Source organism: Ambystoma mexicanum, chromosome 3p (assembly GCF_040938575.1).
Source record: "Ambystoma mexicanum isolate Mex_15411 chromosome 3p, UKY_AmexF1_1, whole genome shotgun sequence".
Lineage (NCBI taxonomy): Eukaryota > Metazoa > Chordata > Amphibia > Caudata > Ambystomatidae > Ambystoma > Ambystoma mexicanum.
The window spans coordinates 1272793789-1272812645 of record NC_090925.1 but is presented as its reverse complement, the minus strand read 5'-3'; the positions used below and the strand labels follow the sequence as shown (position 1 = coordinate 1272812645).

At 43.8% G+C, this 18857-nt stretch overlaps 1 protein-coding gene and 1 long non-coding RNA gene across 3 annotated transcripts in view; one reads left to right on the top strand and one right to left on the bottom strand.

Annotated features, from left to right (window-relative positions):
• Window positions 1–10155, bottom strand: part of CCDC134 (coiled-coil domain containing 134) — a 163690-nt gene extending 153535 nt beyond the window's left edge. For both annotated transcript variants that reach the window (XM_069652775.1, XM_069652774.1), the window contains exon 1: window positions 10008–10155. The gene's annotated coding sequence lies outside the window, so the exon portion shown is untranslated. The remainder of the gene's footprint in view (window positions 1–10007) is intronic.
• A 148-nt stretch (window positions 10156–10303) lies between these two features.
• LOC138581452 (uncharacterized) lies at window positions 10304–18673 on the top strand. Its single transcript, XR_011304557.1, has 3 exons — window positions 10304–10707; window positions 18114–18209; window positions 18581–18673. It is a non-coding gene; the product is annotated as an uncharacterized lncRNA (long non-coding RNA).
• The last annotated feature ends 184 nt before the right edge of the window (window positions 18674–18857 follow it).

Sequence of the window (18857 nt, the reverse complement as noted above, 5' to 3'; positions counted from 1 at the left end):
CTCAACAAATTGATACTGCACAGCTCTCGAGCTTTCAATTCTACATTCCCATTGTGTTTCACAGACCTTTTTCGAGGAAAGATTTTTTACATGCTCACTGAGAATGCTCCATCGTTTGGTTGAAGCTGCAAACAAATCTCTGAAGTACACCAAAAAGAGAAACAGATTACACAGAGGATTTGGAAGCATCGCCAACCACCAAATTTAAACTGTGGCAGCCACATAGGTTAAAAAAATGCACAGTGGTATTGCTCGAGAACTCGCGCTTGGACACCTTTGTTTACCCCATTCTTGTTTGCACCATTATCATACCCCCAACCATGGCACTTGTCCATCTCTAGACCACATTCTGACATTTCAGATAACAGGTGATTTGCAAGTCCTTCACCAGATGCGTCGTCAGTCGGTCGATACCCTATAAAATATTCTTTCACAGAAATGTCTTTGTAATATCCACAATTCTTAAGAGTGTAAGACAGTTGCTCGGTGTGGCTGATATGTGGAATACAATCCAAAATAACAGACATATTTTGTAGCCTTCATACTTTGTAAAATTGCATTCTTAGTTCATTCTGAATGACATTTCCGCAATAGTGACTGTGGATCTCTTGTGAGGTCACTCGAGGCAAATGATCCATCATGATCGGATCAAATTTCCCTAGTAGTTCAACAAGACCTAACAAATGTCCACTGTTTGGAGTAAGTAACTTATTTGAAGAGCCACAAAAAGCCTATTTTTGGACAGAAAGACAATAACTGACATAATTCTTTCAAGGACATCCCACCAACGCTTGGTCTCTGCCTGTATTTGATCTTGCATGAGAATCAATACACATGTCCTGTGAGCCACCTCTCAGCATCCACCCACTTGGTAATGGATTTGGCATGTTCAGGAGACCCTTCGTGCATTTTGAAATAGTTACCAATATGCTTCCAGTTAGTAATGCCATCTCTACCAAGTTTTGATTATGGCATAGGGTCAAAAAGAATACAGCAAAAACAGTAGACTCTTATCAGTCAAAATAGAATATTGCAGCCATGGCCCGGAGACTGTTTCTTTGTTAGGTAATACCCTGAGCCCACATGAAGAAATAAAGTGCCTATTTTTGTCATCCTTTGGGTATGAATAACTAGGAGGTGGCATAGCCTGTGGCCCTCCCATTACAATTTGATCACGCAAATGTCCAGGCATTGATTCTGGGCATAAAGAAATGTCTTCAAACCAACACCTTCTAGTGCCTTGTTCCTGTTGGTCATCATTGTCCTCTAGTGCTTGGGTTCCTGAGGCCTCATTTCTTGAAACTTGAGGCATGACCACAGGCAGTACCATTTCCTCAGGAATGCCTGTTGCCTGGTCTTGGAGAGGGCGCTTTTCTACTTCTTTTGAAGTCTTCTCTTCTCTCCTGAAAAATGACGACAGTACTTTGGCACTTTTGATACCTTGCAGCACATGTTTTTTTCTCTGCCGGTTCTGTGCTCCCAAAGGTCTTATTAGTTTCGACATTGCCAGTACGTTCAAATGCCTGAAGTAAAAGAAGTAGTCAGAAAGTATGGCCTAATTATATAATCCAAACTCCCCAAAAACGTTTTTTTAAAAGTCTTTTCAGTTTAACTGATACATCGATTGCCAAGCAAAGCAGCAGTAAAGAGGCCCCATTCTAAAGGTGCTAAATTGAAAGTGGGCCAAATTTGGAGAGGCAACATCATGGCCATACCTACTTGAATAAAGCTTTTCTAGTATTTGGACAAATACGATGTATGCCAATTCCTACCACTGGCTGACAGGTTCCAGTTCACCATCTCACATTGCAAGTGTCAATCCCTCTCTCAACCAAATATGCTGAACCCAAATACAACAAAAAAAGGCTCTGCATTGGCAGATGGGGTAAAAGGGTAGTCTGTAAACTCCACTCACTCGCTGCACTTTAAGGTTTGTAAGAGGCAAAAACGTTTGGTTCAGAAAAAGGGCTGCGTGGATTAGGACCATATGGCACATTGTTTACAGGGTTTCCTTTCAATTACATCTCACCAATGACCTGAAACTGGTAAAATCAGGTCAGATTGTTGAGACGTTTTTGGAGTGACATTTGTCATTTGAAAGTCAATTTTAAAGTGATGGTGCTCTCAGATAGTGCTATTTGTGTGGAAGGAAAGGGCAGAAGGTGTCGATTACAGACTCATTTCACATAGCCATACAGTTGAAACATCCAACTTATCTACAGTACAGATGCCAGCCTCCAGATCAAATAGGCAGGCAGCATCTGAACAAAAACTCAAATCGATCTAATACAATATTCCTCAACTGGATGGTCTCTGTTTTAACCATCAAGAAAGCAACAACTGAAATGGAAGAATACAGTGGTGAAGAACCAGAGCACCAAATGAGCGCTGGTGAGCTTCATTACGAGGCCAGAGTGAACCAAGGGGCGCCACTAAGGTAAATAAAAAGCAGCGTGTGGCCTGAGGGTATGGCATCCCTCACTTCACCTAGGACTAACTTCCCACGTAGGCTGCAGGTCACTACAGCCTGACTACTGGCACATCTAAGAGTGTTCACTTTTCAGTACCGAAAGGGTACGCTATGCCAAAGGAAAGTACTAGTCAGCAAACAACTGTTCTGATGAAATATCAAAAGGAGGCATTCAGCTGATGTGAGCACGGAGGCCTGGACTCCACTTCCTAGAGTCCTCCTGCACCCCTGGGGCTTAGCCAATCTACACATTCCAGTGTGCATTTCATAGCAAGTGTGATACAGCGGTCTCTACCCAGTCCCGGTCACCGGGCTCTCTCCCAGTTACATTTCAACTCCTCGTCCTCCTGCAAGTCACATCTACCCCGACCCTCAGCTCTCTTCCATATCACTCTTGCCCTTTAACCGCCCATTGCCTCCCCTTCTCACGTGCAACCTCTGTCCCCATTTTGCTTCCCCTGTAGGGCCTATATTTTCCTCTCTTTCGTTCCACCTTTCTTAATCTCGCTTTCCTCACCTTTTCCTTGACTATCACGTTTTCTGTCCCACTTTAATCTCTTTCACTCTGTCTGCATGGCCGTCCTTATTTGAGCCTTACACCCGCTGGGCATAATCTCTTACAGTGCAAGACACTTTACATTTGGTCACTTATTAAAAATGGCAGAAACCCTTTTAAGTAGAAGTGGAACCCATTCACTATACATCCGTCAATCGCACAAGGCCTTCAGGGGCCTGTGTAGAACTTTTCAAAGTAATTCAACCCACAGGACAGGATCTCAAGTAATCCAATTTCTGGACTGAAATAATAAACCCCATATCAGATTGCGTTCTGGTACTTGCAGGCCTATTTATATAACCTTTACAGGAATGCAAATTGAAACGCATAAAAGTGGCAGCTCCCTGTAAAAGTGGATTAGAGAGTGATTCTTCTGCCTATTTTAAAGTGTGAAAAAAAGCATGTGACAAAAAGTGGGTTTTGGTCTCACTGCATTACTAGTGGTAAAATATTCACACTTCAGAGTTATTTTGCATGCAGCTTACTGTTGTGCAGCAGAAATCATTTTCTTAATCTGGCCAGAACCCTTCTGCCCATCATCCTTGCCCTGCCAATGAAAGTAGTACCATTTTGCTGTTTAAACAATTAGATGAAGATATAGCATCAAATTTCAAACTCGGCTCTTGCCCCTGGGACCGAGCAAAAGCAAACAAACCGTCTCATCAAATATATTCCCCTTGGTTTATGGGGAACTTTACCATAGGCCCACATGTACACAGCGCAGGTTCACCCTGTCGAGAAATCCTAGCTGCACCACTGCAGCCAACTCAGTATGAGAAAGGACTCCCGCCAGGACGAACAATAATTTGCATGGGGATAAAACTTGAATGGAACCATGAAAAGAAGTGCAATTAGTTCCATATGTTCCTGCCGCGAATCCTAACTCTAATCAAATGAAGTTCTCCGAACTGCAGAAAACAGTACCAAGTTTCAAACCTGTCCAATTAAAACCAACAAAGAAGAAAGGTTGTGGCTGAAAGTGCCCAGAACAGCAGCAACTTGCAATATACACTTTCAACTCTAACTGAGAAATGTTTCTGCCGTTTAGACTTTTTTGGGGACAGAATAGAGTGAAGCTACGTTCTGCCAATTACTATTTCAGGCGCGGGACACATTCTAAAGGGGAAGCAAGCAAAGCTATTCCAATACGGCCACTCGATCCAACACCGAGGCAGGCGCCTACAAATTGGAAAAGAATCTGGGCTAGTAAAGTGTAAAACAAAATATAATATTCCGATTTACCCGTTCTTGTCCAGAACGCACTCTGATCTATGCAAATTACTGTTTGAGCACCAGCTGAACGCTATGTACACAATGTAAAGGAACATTTTCTAAAATGTCAACCGGAGCATCAGGCTGTACCTATCTTCTTTATGAGTAGTGATGCACACAAACGAGTCGGGGAGGCAATGAAGTCTTCTTTCTTTGCGCACAGGTGTTATATATAGTCTTGTACTTTGTCACTGGCCTGGAGTGATTGCCAATAGAATGTGATGTATGATGCAGCCAGGAGAATGTTGAGTGCATCAGTGTATGAATGTTCTGAGTGAGTCAGTTGGGGGCCTGAGCTGGAGTGAGTGGATGGCCGGTGGGTCTTCTCCTTCATGTGTACTGTACTACCTATCCCTGTCCTTGTCCTGTCATCCAGACTACTGTAAATACCTGAGAGTAACTGGAACTGTACATATTGTACCAATAAAGCATACCTGGAACAACATCAGTCTCCACAGCTGGTCTGTGTGTCCCTTGTGACTAATAAGAGACTTTATTACATTGGCGACGAGAGTTAAAGAACCCAGGAATATGGACATATACAACTTAAAAGGACAGAGTGCAACTGAGGAGCTGCAGCTACAAAAATGTACAGTAAGGAGAGCTGTAGGGGGGGGGCAGCCTAAGAGTGACCCACCGTTCCCCCAAAGACTCAAAAATAAACATCCTGCTAGCTCCAGGGTTGAAAATGTATATGTGCCACTGGACTCTGGGAGGGAGGTCCCCAGCAACCAATAATTTCCCCAGAGTTCCCTCATATAAATGTGCACTAAAAGGAAGAATATGCCCCAGAGATCTTAGTGGGGACAAAAGGGCCCTGCTAGCTGAGGATTGGCCTTTTGCAGGAGCCCCGTTCAAATTAATAAGTAAAAAGATAACTCTCAGCGTAGGAGTTGGGGGCAGTGTGTGTCAATGAAATGCAATAACTTCATGGAGCATTTTACAGTTTCATTGACCACCCTGTACATTTGCCGGCAATAAAAAAAAAAAAAATCTTTTTTTTTTTAGGACCAACCCTTGTTCAGTCAGTTGGCCAAACTCTTTATGGTGCAACCCTTATTCAGTCAGCTGCCCAAACTCTTTCATGACGCAACCCTTATGCAGTCGGTTGGCCACTTAAGCATCTCACATTAGAGCGTACGCATATAACATATACCTCAAAAAAAGAGTATACATACCGCCACATTTTTCTTTGTGGCTCTGGTGGAAATTTAAAATTCTCACCTGGCTTCAAATATCTCCAAGACTATTTGATTAGTACACATTAACAGGAATACCCATTAATTAGTACACATTAACAGCACTACCCTGCACCGCGAATATATAGTGCGCACTTTTGCATTAGTTACTGTTAAGCATTCACCATTGTTCCTTTAGTAATAGTTTTAAGCTTAAGACCTCCGGTGCTGCCAGGAGCACCTCATCTGTTACATGTAGTTCATCTGTGTGAGAATTTGGTTGTGTTTAGATTTATGAGTGGGCGAGTGATGTGTATTTGGCTGACCTCCCTCCACTCGAATGAAAGGATGATGTTTGTGTGTATGAACCTGATATGAAAGGGAGATGTCACGCGTGGGTACTTCCGGTATGAAAGGGAGATGTTATGTTGTGGTTGAATCTGGTAAGAAAGGGAGATGTTATATATCAGGGGTGCACAACTGATTTTGACAGAGGGCCGAAAGTACCTTACATGAGGGCTATAGTGGGCCGAAAAGTAAAAGTGGGCGGGGCGGTAGGCGGGACATGTCAGGAGGCTTTTTCAACCCCCAATTTGTATTAAACACATTGAAAAAGATATGTTTTTGAGGGGTAACGATTTTTATTGCATTTCAAACTTACATTTTGTACTACACATTTTCCATTGCTATCATTTATTTCGAGTTAGTTATTGTATATCGTCTGTTTAATTAAATTATATATATTTTATTGACCCTTGATTGGACATTCCGTTATTTTGGACTGCTATAGTTTGCTGTTTGGGTTACCCAAGAGGAGTATGGCCTTCGTTGAGTCAGGTTTCCTCAAAAAAGCAAAGGATGTACATCTCCTAACTGTGCCTGTTTTAGCTTTATTATTGAGTTCACTCTTGGAGTGCAACACTATGCCCCATGGCTCCCATCCCCAACCAAACACTATGCCCCATGGCCCCCTCACCCCCAACCAAACACTATGCCCCATGGCCCCCTCACCCTCAACCAAACACTATGCCCCATGGCCCCCTACCCCCAACCAAACACTATGCCCCATGGGCCCCTCACCCCCAACCAAACACTATGCCCCATGGGCCCCTCACCCCCAACCAAACACTATGCCCCATGGCTCCCACCCCAACCAAACACTATGCCCCATGGCCCCCACCAAACACTATGCCCCATGGGCCCCTCACCCCCAACCAAACACTATGCCCCATGGGCCCCTCACCCCCAACCAAACACTATGCCCCATGGCTCCCACCCCAACCAAACACTATGCCCCATGGCCCCCACCAAACACTATGCCCCATGGGCCCCTCACCCCCTACCAAACACTATGCCCCATGGCTCCCACCCCAAACAAACACTATGCCCCATGGGCCCCTCACCCCCAACCAAACACTATGCCCCATGGCTCCCACCCCAACCAAACACTATGCCCCATGGCCCCCACCAAACACTATGCCCCATGGGCCCCTCACCCCAACCAAACACTATGCCCCATGGGCCCCTCACCCCCAACCAAACACTATGCCCCATGGCTCCCACCCCAACCAAACACTATGCCCCATGGCCCCCACCAAACACTATGCCCCATGGGCCCCTCACCCCCAACCAAACACTATGCCCCATGGCTCCCACCCCAAACAAACACTATGCCCCATGGGCCCCTCACCCCCAACCAAACACTATGCCCCATGGCCCCCACCAAACACTATGCCCCATGGGCCCCTCACCCCAACCAAACACTATGCCCCATGGGCCCCTCACCCCCAACCAAACACTATGCCCCATGGCTCCCACCCCAACCAAACACTATGCCCCATGGCCCGCTCACCCCCAACCAAACACTATGCCCCAAACACACTCAAGCATGCACCCATACAGACCTGAACCCCCCACCCCCCAAATCAGCACACACACAAACATGCACCCATACAGACCCGAACCCCCCACCCCCCAAATCAGCACACACACAAACATGCACCCATACAGACCCAAACCCCCCACCCCCCAAATCAACACACATACAAACATGCACCCATACAGACCCGAACCCCCCACCACCCCAAATAAGCACACACACAAACATGCACTCATACAGACCCAAACCCCCACCCCCCAAATCAGCACACACAAACATGCACCCATACAGACCCAAATCCCCCACCCCCCAACTCAGCACACACACACAAACATGCACCCATACAGAACCGAACCCCCACAAACATTCATAAACATCCGACACACCCCCCCACCCCCGCATCTCAACATGCACTCAAAATACATTAAAACACAAACATTCAAACACATCCGACACACACCCCCACCCCCCCACCCCCGCATCTCAACATGCACTCAAAATACATTAAAACACAAACATTCAAACACATCCGACACACACCCCCACCCCCGCATCTCAACATACACTCAAAATACATTAAAACACAAACATTCAAACACATCCGACACACCCCCCCACCCCCGCATCTCAACATACACTCAAAATACATTAAAACACAAACATTCAAACACATCCGACACACCCCCCCACCCCCGCATCTCAACATGCACTCAAAATACATTAAAACACAAACATTCAAACACATCCGACACCCCCCCCCACCCCAGCATCTCAACATGCACTCAAAATACATTAAAACACAAACATTCAAACACATCCGACACACCCCCCACCCCCGCATCTCAACATGCACTCAAAATACATTAAAACACAAACATTCAAACACATCCGACACACCCCCCCACCCCGCATCTCAACATGCACTCAAAATACATTAAAACACAAACATTCAAACACATCCGACACACACCCCCACCCCCGCACCCCCGCATCTCAACATGCACTCAAAATACATTAAAACACAAACATTCAAACACATCCGACACACCCCCCCACCCCCGCATCTCAACATACACTCAAAATACATTAAAACACAAACATTCAAACACATCCGACACACCCCCGCACCCCCGCATCTCAACATACACTCAAAATACATTAAAACACAAACATTCATACACACAAACATAAAGCAAAACAAACCCGACACACAAACACAAACAGACCACTTACCGGAGACGTGCTGGAAGGCAGGCAGGTAAGCGGCAGGTAAGCTGGAATGCTGGAATCGCACTACGGCTGGCGTGGTCCAAGGCTGAAATGCCTTCCGGCATCAAGCCTTATGGGCCACGCCAGCCGTAGTGCTGCTGGCCCTCCATTGGTGCAGCACACACGCATTACGTGGCTCGTAGGAGCGACGTGATGCGTGTGTGTGCTAGCCAATGAGGGCCAGTGTTTTCACCGGCCCGGAAGACAACAAAGACTTTCCTAATGGAGGGCGGCCGCGGGCCGCCCTCCATTAGGAAAGTCTTTGTGCCTCGCGGGCCGGTCAAAAGGGCATGGCGGGCCGCAACTGGCCCGCGGGCCGTATGTTGTGCACCCATGTTATATATAGTCTTGTACTTTGTCACTGGCCTGGAGTGATTGCCAATAGAATGTGATGTATGATGCAGCCAGGAGAATGTTGAGTGCATCAGTGTATGAATGTTCTGAGTGAGTCAGTTGGGGGCCTGAGCTGGAGTGAGTGGATGGCCGGTGGGTCTTCTTCATGTGTACTGTGCTACCTATCCCTGTCCTTGTCCTGTCATCCAGACTACTGTAAATACCTGAGAGTAACTGGAACTGTACATATTGTACCAATAAAGCATACCTGGAACAACATCAGTCTCCACAGCTGGTCTGTGTGTCCCTTGTGACTAATAAGAGACTTTATTACAACAGGTCTGGGTAGAAAGCAACTGGAGCGTTGGGGCGGGAAGCCGGGAACACTCAAAGGCAGCTGTCTTTTTTCCTCTGTGGTGTTTTGCTCCTACATGATTACAGAGGCGGGCAGCCACCAGGAAAGGTGCCCTTTTATGGCCCAACCCCAAGTGGCGCGAAAGTTCAGAGAGCCTAGGACTTCCATAACGTTACGCAAGTACTATGTGACTGCAAGTCAGCAGCTTCCACTACTGTGCTGCGGCTACTCTCCCCACGGCAATCGCGCACCACACGCAAGGAAATTTCGCCCTCCAGGGACCAGGGCAATTGCACCACCCGCTTCACCCAAGTTATGAAACGGGCCCGATTATTGTACAAGTAGTCACTTACACCAGAGCAAGGTCTGTGTAGCAGCTGCACAGCAGTTACTGCCTCTGCGAGCATTCCAGAGCCAGAACCATACCGTAAATGAGCTTTGGAGCAGCTACGGTGTCTAAGATACCAACAACAGACTGCCTCAAAACCAGATGCTTAGAAAGTCACCTACTTACAATGTTTAATTTCAACATGTGATAAGTGCAATACAAAGAATACAGCTTCAATGTGCATTTCCAGAGGTTGCAAAAGGGCTCCTCTTAACAATATAACAAAGGGGTGAGAACGTCTAAGTTAATGGATGCTAAAAGAAATCCATTTAAAATTCGCCACAAGTGCTGGATCGCATGCACTCACCTGATGCTGCCTGGAATCAGGACATAAGCGTTTCGTAAAGGATAGTGTCTAGTTCCCATCCGAGAAACGGGCCATAGCAATGCTCCGCCTCCACTTCATCACGTGGCCTGCTCTGCATCACGTGGCCTGCTCTGCATCACGTAGGGTTTGAACGTTGACATTCGTCATCTTTTTTGAACGAGCGGGAAGGAGGCGGAAGGCAAGGCGTTGCAGGAGCGGGAGAGATTCCTACGTTACAAAGCACATTTCGTGTAGTTGATTGTTATTTAGTTATCTCCCTGCTGGAGAATGGGGGGGCAGGTTGGAGGATTTATGTGCAGCAGATGGGCATATGTATTTTATGCAGACAGACGCATTGGGGTACGAATTTCCAGCATACCAGTTCAGCTATTTTTTTTCCTGCATGGGGGCGATTTGGCATTCCTGGGGAGGGGGCTTGTTCATTTGCCCCTTTGTAATGTGTGGCAGAGAAGGCTAACGGGAAGCCTTCTACTGCTTTAATTATCAATCGCACATTTAAAGTCCCTATGAGACCCGATAGCATTGTGTGTTTGTTTGAAAGTTTGCCGATACTTTCTAAAATGCCGTTACGTCGTCATAACGTGTTTCTGTTAAGTCGTGACGTTTACACGTAAGACGTTTATACGTGCTTAGGAAGAGAATTGCAGAGGAAGGACCACTCCATGCCGTATACGGGCAGGTATTTATTTTTTATTGTGTATTTATAAGGCGCTTATACTTTTTAAAACCATTTTTATTTGTTTTTGCTACATAGTAACCTTTACAAAAATAGAAATCTCAGATAAAATTACATAAAAGTTTGTTGGATAAAAAAACTGATACATAATCGTAAATAAAAACAAGCATAATGTCATTACATATATTTCAACAGAATACATACAGTTAAGACTTGAGCATACATTTCTTCACCACTGGTTTTTCATATTACATATCTCAATAAAACCTAACAACTTTATCAATTAGATATTCCATGCCATCACTATTCTCTATTTTCTGCCCCAGAGTACTAAAATCATATTGCCTACTTTTCCCTGCTTTTCCTTTTAATAATTCAACCAATTCAGATACTACCATAACATTCCAGAATAATAGTCAGCTATCATCTTCACAATTCACATTTAGTTTTCAGAAAGCGTAACACCGCCAATTGCAGTTTAACCCTGGAGCTGTGTAACATATCCTTCCAAAGTGCTTCCAGATTAACACATTCTAGATCCGGCACATAATTAGAAAAGTATTCAATATGGGCTTGTCTAAGTCCCTCACATTGGGTCAGGAGATGTTCCAGTGTTACGTCCCTGATAACAATATTGCAAAATCTACATTCCGCAATTGCAGCAAGCGAACCGCTTATACACCTCAGAAGTGTTTCGAAGCGCCTGGTATATCTAGGTGCCGGTGGATTTGTTTTTCCTACTTTGATTTTGGTTGCAGCAACAGCAGATCTTTGTGTGTTTTCTTGGCTGGTATTATCCCCATCCCGGCTTACTCCGGCCCCCAAACACAAGTGATTTGTGGCTGTGCCGTGCATGCAGAGGGAATTTCAGGGCAGATGTTTTTTTACAAATTCGGCTGCCAGCAGGAAGTCAGATTATACGCCATCTTTCTTCACCCTTATATGCGCAACACGGCTTTCACTGTTAAAACAGCAATGCGCTCACCCAGTCGGAAACGAAGCCCAATGTCGATCCAAATTTTACCACAGCTGCATACTTGCTTCTTTTTCTGCACTGCTGCACAGGCTCACAGAGGCATGGGCTAGCAATCCCTCCTCTGCAGGGGAAGATATGTGCTGCCACCGGAGCGTGGGACGAGTGCGGCGGCAGCCCGTAGGCAGAGGTTTTGCAATCTGTGGGGCGTGTGATCCAGGATGGCGAGAAAAGAGAAACAACTTTTTTTGCCTCACTTGGCTGTGCATGGCGAGCCACTGGCCCCCCATGCCCGGTCAGTGTGACGTGGCCACGAAACAGGAAATAAACTCAGTCTGGAGGTCCACCTTCCTGCATTTAGATTGTGCGTCCATGCTGCGTTGTTGCTTCCTGCTGGTGCCGCCAGCTGCTTCTTACCTGGTAAGGGATGCCGCTTCTTGGTTCAGCACCCCACACCACAGTACGAGGAGGTGCCGGGAAGCAAGCGTTTCAGATCTTTGCCGTTTCCTCTGCTTCCATCTCCCCCTTTGGACCCATGAAGGCGAACGCTTGGTGAGAGGAGGCGAGCAGGGGACCGAATCACTGCAATGCTGGTCCCTCTGCGACCCTCTCACTCTGTGCCCCCACCTTGAAGGCCATGGTGGAGTGGAGGAGAGCGGGGACGGAAGCATGCATTATTGGTGTTGTATGATGTCCGGCTCCCCCAAGGCAGATTGCTGGGTTCCAGTAATCTGCCGTGCGGGAGCTGGATATCATACAACACCGGCCCCCCTTCCTTGGCTGCCCCTCTGCCTTGTCACCCCTCTGGTCCATGGAATGGCTCTGGCTGGGTCCGAGATCTGACACACGATGTCTGGCCGGATCTCGGGACCCGGCCTGCCTCAGCCATGACCAGGCTTTACCAAGCCCCCAGCTTCGCAGAGGGAAGCTGGAGGCTCGGCGACCGAATCTTTGCAGTGATACTTTCCCGAGCCGTCACGTGCACATTTCCTGGCTCTGTTTGATCATCCAGTTTGTTTTTTTCTGTCCTGAAAGGGACACCACGGAAATCAATGGGCCATGAACATCACTGTGGCAGGGACGGAGGGATCAATGTTGAAAGCAGGCATTTTACATGCTGGACACATTATTGTTGTTCAAATGTGCATTTTACACGTTCATAGGAAAACTGTAATTTCCAAACTCAAATACGTTGCTGAAACTTGCGTTCACCAGTTTACTTTGATATGATTTTTTTATTTTGTCCCAAGCACCACACCAGTAAATACTCTTTTTAATTTGTGTGCCCCTTGCTTTGTGTTTTAGCACAGGTTATTTTTATAAAGATGTTAAGTTTAGCAAACTGGTTAATTACAAATAAATGCTTCCTTTGTGCTGACAGCAGTTATTAGGAAATTAAACGCGCTTTCATTCATGGGTGCCAACTTTTGGTTTTCACTACAGAGGCAGAAATATCCCAACCCATCCTTTGGCCAAACATATTTTTATAGCACTTCCTTTTTTATTAGTAATTTCAAAAAGTCACTCGATTAACATGTTTTGCATATCATTTTAGTTTTTATTCTTTTGGTTAAATTCAACCTTAAACACATTAAAAGAAACAACAACAATATATCAATACAAATAATTATATTTTGCATGTATAACGTTTCAGCAACGGTCTGTCAACCTGCTGATCCACCCCGGTACTCATCTACTATAGAGTGAGTCTATGTATGCCTTGATGTATTAAAATCACTGCATTACCAACAGTACTTTGGGTGCACCGCTGCCATAGAAGTGATTTAAAGTGGAATTCATGTATATTTTCCTGCTGTAGGTGCCAGGCCTTCGCCTGCAAGGGGGACCATATGTTGCACAGAAGCCAGGGGCCCTCGTGTCTGGCATGGCAGCCGCGGCAGTCTGCTGTTACGTCAGCGCTGACAAGGAACTGCAGTAAAAGCTAAATGACTATTACTTGATGTTTCTGAAAGTTAGCTCAATGAGTTAAGAACTACCGTGCCGGATTCTATGTAAGATAAGTAGATGAATGATTGGAATGCCAGCAGGCTGGACTTCTCAACTGTTCTAGGCAGGGAATAGAAATGGTAAACTATAACAAGCTGATGCTCTTTCTCTCGCTCTATTATTTTTTTTTTTATCTCTGTACTGAGTATGAGTCATGTTTTTAGGTATGTGCTCTGACTACTCTCTGTTCTCTCTGCCAGCTGGGGTGGACTGACCTATAGGGAACTTTGGAGATTTCTCGGCAGGACCCTGCACCCTAGGTCCCTTTTGTGTATGGAGGAGAATGTGTGCTGACTGGCAGAGTGTAGTGTGCAAATATTGGTACAGTCAATCTGGTACATCTATAATATGTTTTTTACTATGAAGAGTCCCCACACATGAAACCAAATTCAATGTCCCAACAAACTGGTAACACAACCTATTTATAGCAATCAAATAGGAATGAAGCCCAAAAGGATTCAATAGCACTGCGATCGTGGTATACAAGAGGAAACAAACACCTCCTAGAAAAACACTCAAAAGTCCTGCTGAATCTAGATATCATATGTTTGCAAGAAACATGGATAAAGGATGAGGTAATTTGCGATGGATTTAGTACCCTAATCAATCCGGCGATTGTAGCCCAACTGGGTAGACCAGCATCAGGTATGTTGATTCTAACAAAAATAGTCCCTACATGGACAATCTTAATAAGTAAAAATATTCATCCGTGGGCACAATATGTAACTATTGAAATTTCATCAGACAACAAGGACGTTTCACCTGCTGTCCAGGACAACTATGCAATATCCATATTTAATATATACTGGAACCCAAAGGCAATGTCGGAGACGAGTTTCATTGATTCGATATTTGATGAAATTGACAATCTGGCCATTACTAACAGTGAAATGGACTTCATTATAGTAGGAGACCTTAACTTTCATGTATTCAATAAAAAAGGTGGAAAGCTAGAGTCCACCGCACTCTCAACTAGAGCAGCAAAATGGATGAGAGAAGCGAACCAGAGGAACCTCTTCTTAAGTACCCAACCAACAGATACTGAAGGTACACCTTTACCAACTTGGGTAAGTGAAACTTCCAACTCAATCATTGATTTCATATTTACTTCAGAAAGAATCAATGGATTACTTTTTTCAACAGCCAACTTGTCTCAGCAGGATAGCGATCACCATTTAATACAGATAGAATGGGCCACTCAAATAAGAACCGAGCAAAACCTAATACTCCCAGACCTGTAGCTAACAAATGGGATGAATAGACTCGGAATAAAACCGACCCATATGGAGGAAATAATCACAACCTTTGAAGATGCACCAATACAAGATAACATAAAATGGAATATGGTTGGATACTAGAAAAATATCAACAGAAGGGTGAAAAGAAGATCCAAAAACAAATACACTCCCACTACTTCAATATTGAAATTCAAACAAAAAAGAAACAACACTACGAAAACTCCGGAAAAGCAGGGGACCTAATTTTGAAATTGAAATAAAAAAAAAGCAAAGAACAAGTACTCTAATGAAATAAAAGCGATCAAAGCTTCAATAAAACAGAATGATGCACAAGCGAACTTGAGAGCACCGCACTCTCAACTAGAGCAGCAAAATGGATGAGAGAAGCGAACCAGAGGAACCTCTTCTTAAGTACCCAACCAACAGATACTGAAGGTACACCTTTACCAACTTGGGTAAGTGAAACTTCCAACTCAATCATTGATTTCATATTTACTTCAGAAAGAATCAATGGACTACTTTTTTCAACAGCCAACTTGTCTCAGCAGGATAGCGATCACCATTTAATACAGATAGAATGGGCCACTCAAATAAGAACCGAGCAAAACCTAATACTCCCAGACCTGTAGCTAACAAATGGGATGAATAGACTCGGAATAAAACCGACCCATATGGAGGAAATAATCACAACCTTTGAAGATGCACCAATACAAGATAACATAAAATGGAATATGGTTGGATACTAGAAAAATATCAACAGAAGGGTGAAAAGAAGATCCAAAAACAAATACACTCCCACTACTTCAATATTGAAATTCAAACAAAAAAGAAACAACACTAGGAAAACTCCGGAAAAGCAGGGGACCTAATTTTGAAATTGAAATAAAAAAAAGCAAAGAACAAGTACTCTAATGAAATAAAAGCGATCAAAGCTTCAATAAAACAGAATGATGCACAAGCGAACTTGAGAGCTCTTAAAGAAAAAAATATGCAAAATTTATGGTCAATGTTAAACATGTCATCGGCTAATCAAAACATGATCCAAGAAGTTGATGCAAGCAGATGGGTGAAGCATTACTCAACATTATATCATAATACGGAACAGACAAGTATGACGTCTTTAACAACTGATGATGAGCCTTGGGACCTTAAATGGGAGAATGAAGACATTATTACCATCAATTGTCTCAAATCCTCTAGAACTCCAGGACCTGATGATGGATTAGCAAATAGCGATCTAAAAAAATCCCCAGTTCAGTGGGCCAAGTTCATGAGCCACTTATTAAGATTAATTGCAAAAACGAAAAAGATACCTCACACCTGGACGACAGCGGTCTTGATACCAATCTTCAAAACTGGAGATAGAAAAGATCCTGCTAATTACAGACCGATGGCTTTACTGGACCCGTTGGGAAAACTATTTGCTGGTTTCCTTCAAATAAAGCTGACTCAATGGGAAAGAGATAACAACAAAAAAATATAAGACAAACAGGATTTGTAAAACAAATAGGCACCAATGTTAATCTCCTATTGCTGAACATGTTGAAATATGAAGCAATGGTTAAATCACAACAACTATATGCCATCTTCGTAGATTTAAAAACTGCCTTCAATTCAGTAAATAGACAATTGTTATGGGCTAAGCTAAGACAATGGGGTTGTCCGCCAAACATTCTGAATCCTGTAATAGAATTATACTCTAATACGTTGATATGTGTTCGATTGACGAAAGAGGGAAGAGTAACAGAATTTATTCCATCGGAAAATGGATTGAAGCAAGGCTGTCCATTGACTGCATGTCTCTATAATCTCTTCACGTATGACTTTGGTGAAAAAATCCAAAATAACTTTGCGAATCCACCAAAAATCAATAATGAATCAATCCAAATGTTAATCTACGCAGATGACATTATTATTCTGGATAAAACATTAAAAGGATTGCAACATACAGTAAACAAAGCAGAAGAGTACATGATGGTTAATAAGTTACAAATTAATATTGACAAGACAAGAATAATGACACTGATTAATTCAAAAGCAAAGAAACAACCTAAAATGAGGATTCAGATAGGAAATCAAGTGCCCCTGACAACCAAAACAATCAAATATTTAGGCGCAATAATCAATCCATCATCAAATGAAGCAGAATGGCAACAGCACATTGAAGGAAAAGCAAGAGCTCTAGCGAAACAAGGATGTATCTTTCATGCAAAATATAGGACATTTTCTCTGAAGGCCACAATTTTGCTGTATAGACAGAAAGTAATCCCGATCCTTACGTATGCAAGTGAGACAATTGTCAATCAAGATATAATGAGATGGTCGTACTACGAAGCTCTGTTTTGGAGGAAAACCCTCGCCCTGCCGCAATCATTTCCAATGACCAGACTAAGATTTGAGTTAGCACTACAATCAGTTCAATCGATAGCATTGTGGAAGCAAATGGACTTGCTAAGAAAAATCATGTCTGAAGAAGAAATACCAGCATTGGAGATTCTAAAGGAAAAAAAGGAAGCTGTCCAAATAGAAGCTCTGTCGAAATGGTCGAATGAAATTAAAGCAAAAATGACAGCGGAAGATATCACAGATGAATTGTTACTTAATAGACCGCAAAACGCAAATTACAAATGAATGATTGGCTAAGAACAATAGAAGCACAGAAAACTTTCAAACGACGCCTGCACTCAGAAACACAGGTGAGGGCACTTAATCAATTACCTAAATACTTAGTACAATTCCCCAGTGGCGGTATTCGTGACCTGTTTTTGCGTTTTCGATTGAATATTCTGCCGGCCTGTGAATATCAAGCGCTGATAGGCAAAACAAACAACAAATCGGACGGACGCCTGTTGCTTTTTCAAGTTAATTAGACCAGAAACCCTGTTCCATGTGATTATATGTCCAGCCTTGAAGGAGAAAAGAGACTTATATAAAGACTTTTTCAAAATTTCCGACAAACAAGCAACTACAGAGGAAAGATGGGCGGAACTCCTCGAAGGAACCAATCAACGATTGATATTCACCGTCATCAAATTTTGGTTAGACATTACTAGTGGAAATATAGTTGATTAAGCTGAAGGTTCTTTTCTGCTTTATTGATTATGTGCACACAAATGAAAAGTTTGTTAATTCAAACAAAACATTTTAATAAAAAAATATATATTTTTTTTATTGTACTTTTTCAATTGCAGGAACACAAATTGTCGCTATCCCATCTTGGACAGGAAAGTCCCCAGCAGCAATGGCACCATAAAAAATCCTGACATCTGTAGTAGGACTTGCCGACGGTAAGAATGCCTTTTTTAAAAAACGACTGTATTTTGCCATGGGTGATGGTGGGGCAATTTTAAAGATATAGTTAGGAGTCACAATCTGGGATTTCAAACCTGATTTTTGAGGCTGTCCCTTTCTGATGTCCAGTTTGGGGCGGTGCTGACTCACGTCTCATGTGGGAGTTGCATTTTACAGTGCACTGTGTACTCTCTCCTGGTTTCCTAGCGTTACGTCCTGCTTACTAGCGTTACGTCCTGCTTACTAGCTGTTGCCTAACAACCAAGAGCTGGTTTTAACCCCTGCTCATCTAATCTTAATTTTGAAGTCTCAGGTAGACCCATGTATCCTTGGGTAACTGTTTGTTTTCATTGCGTTTTCATTGCAGCAGCATCGCTCCAAGCGTTGGTGTGTCAACCTAGCCACCTGTGTCCCAGCAAGAAAAATCCAGTGAAGCACATGACCCAGTCACGCAGGCAGGTATTTCTTTTCCCTATATACCAAGTGGTGAAGGTTTATATTGGCCCTGTAAAATGTGCATCCAGGTGTGATTTTCGCCGCCAATCTGTGGCCTAGTCCAGGACCACACAACAAAAAATAATTTGAGCTAGAACTTCATGATCTGAACAGGGAGCCATCTGAGACTTGTATCAATATGGTGTTTT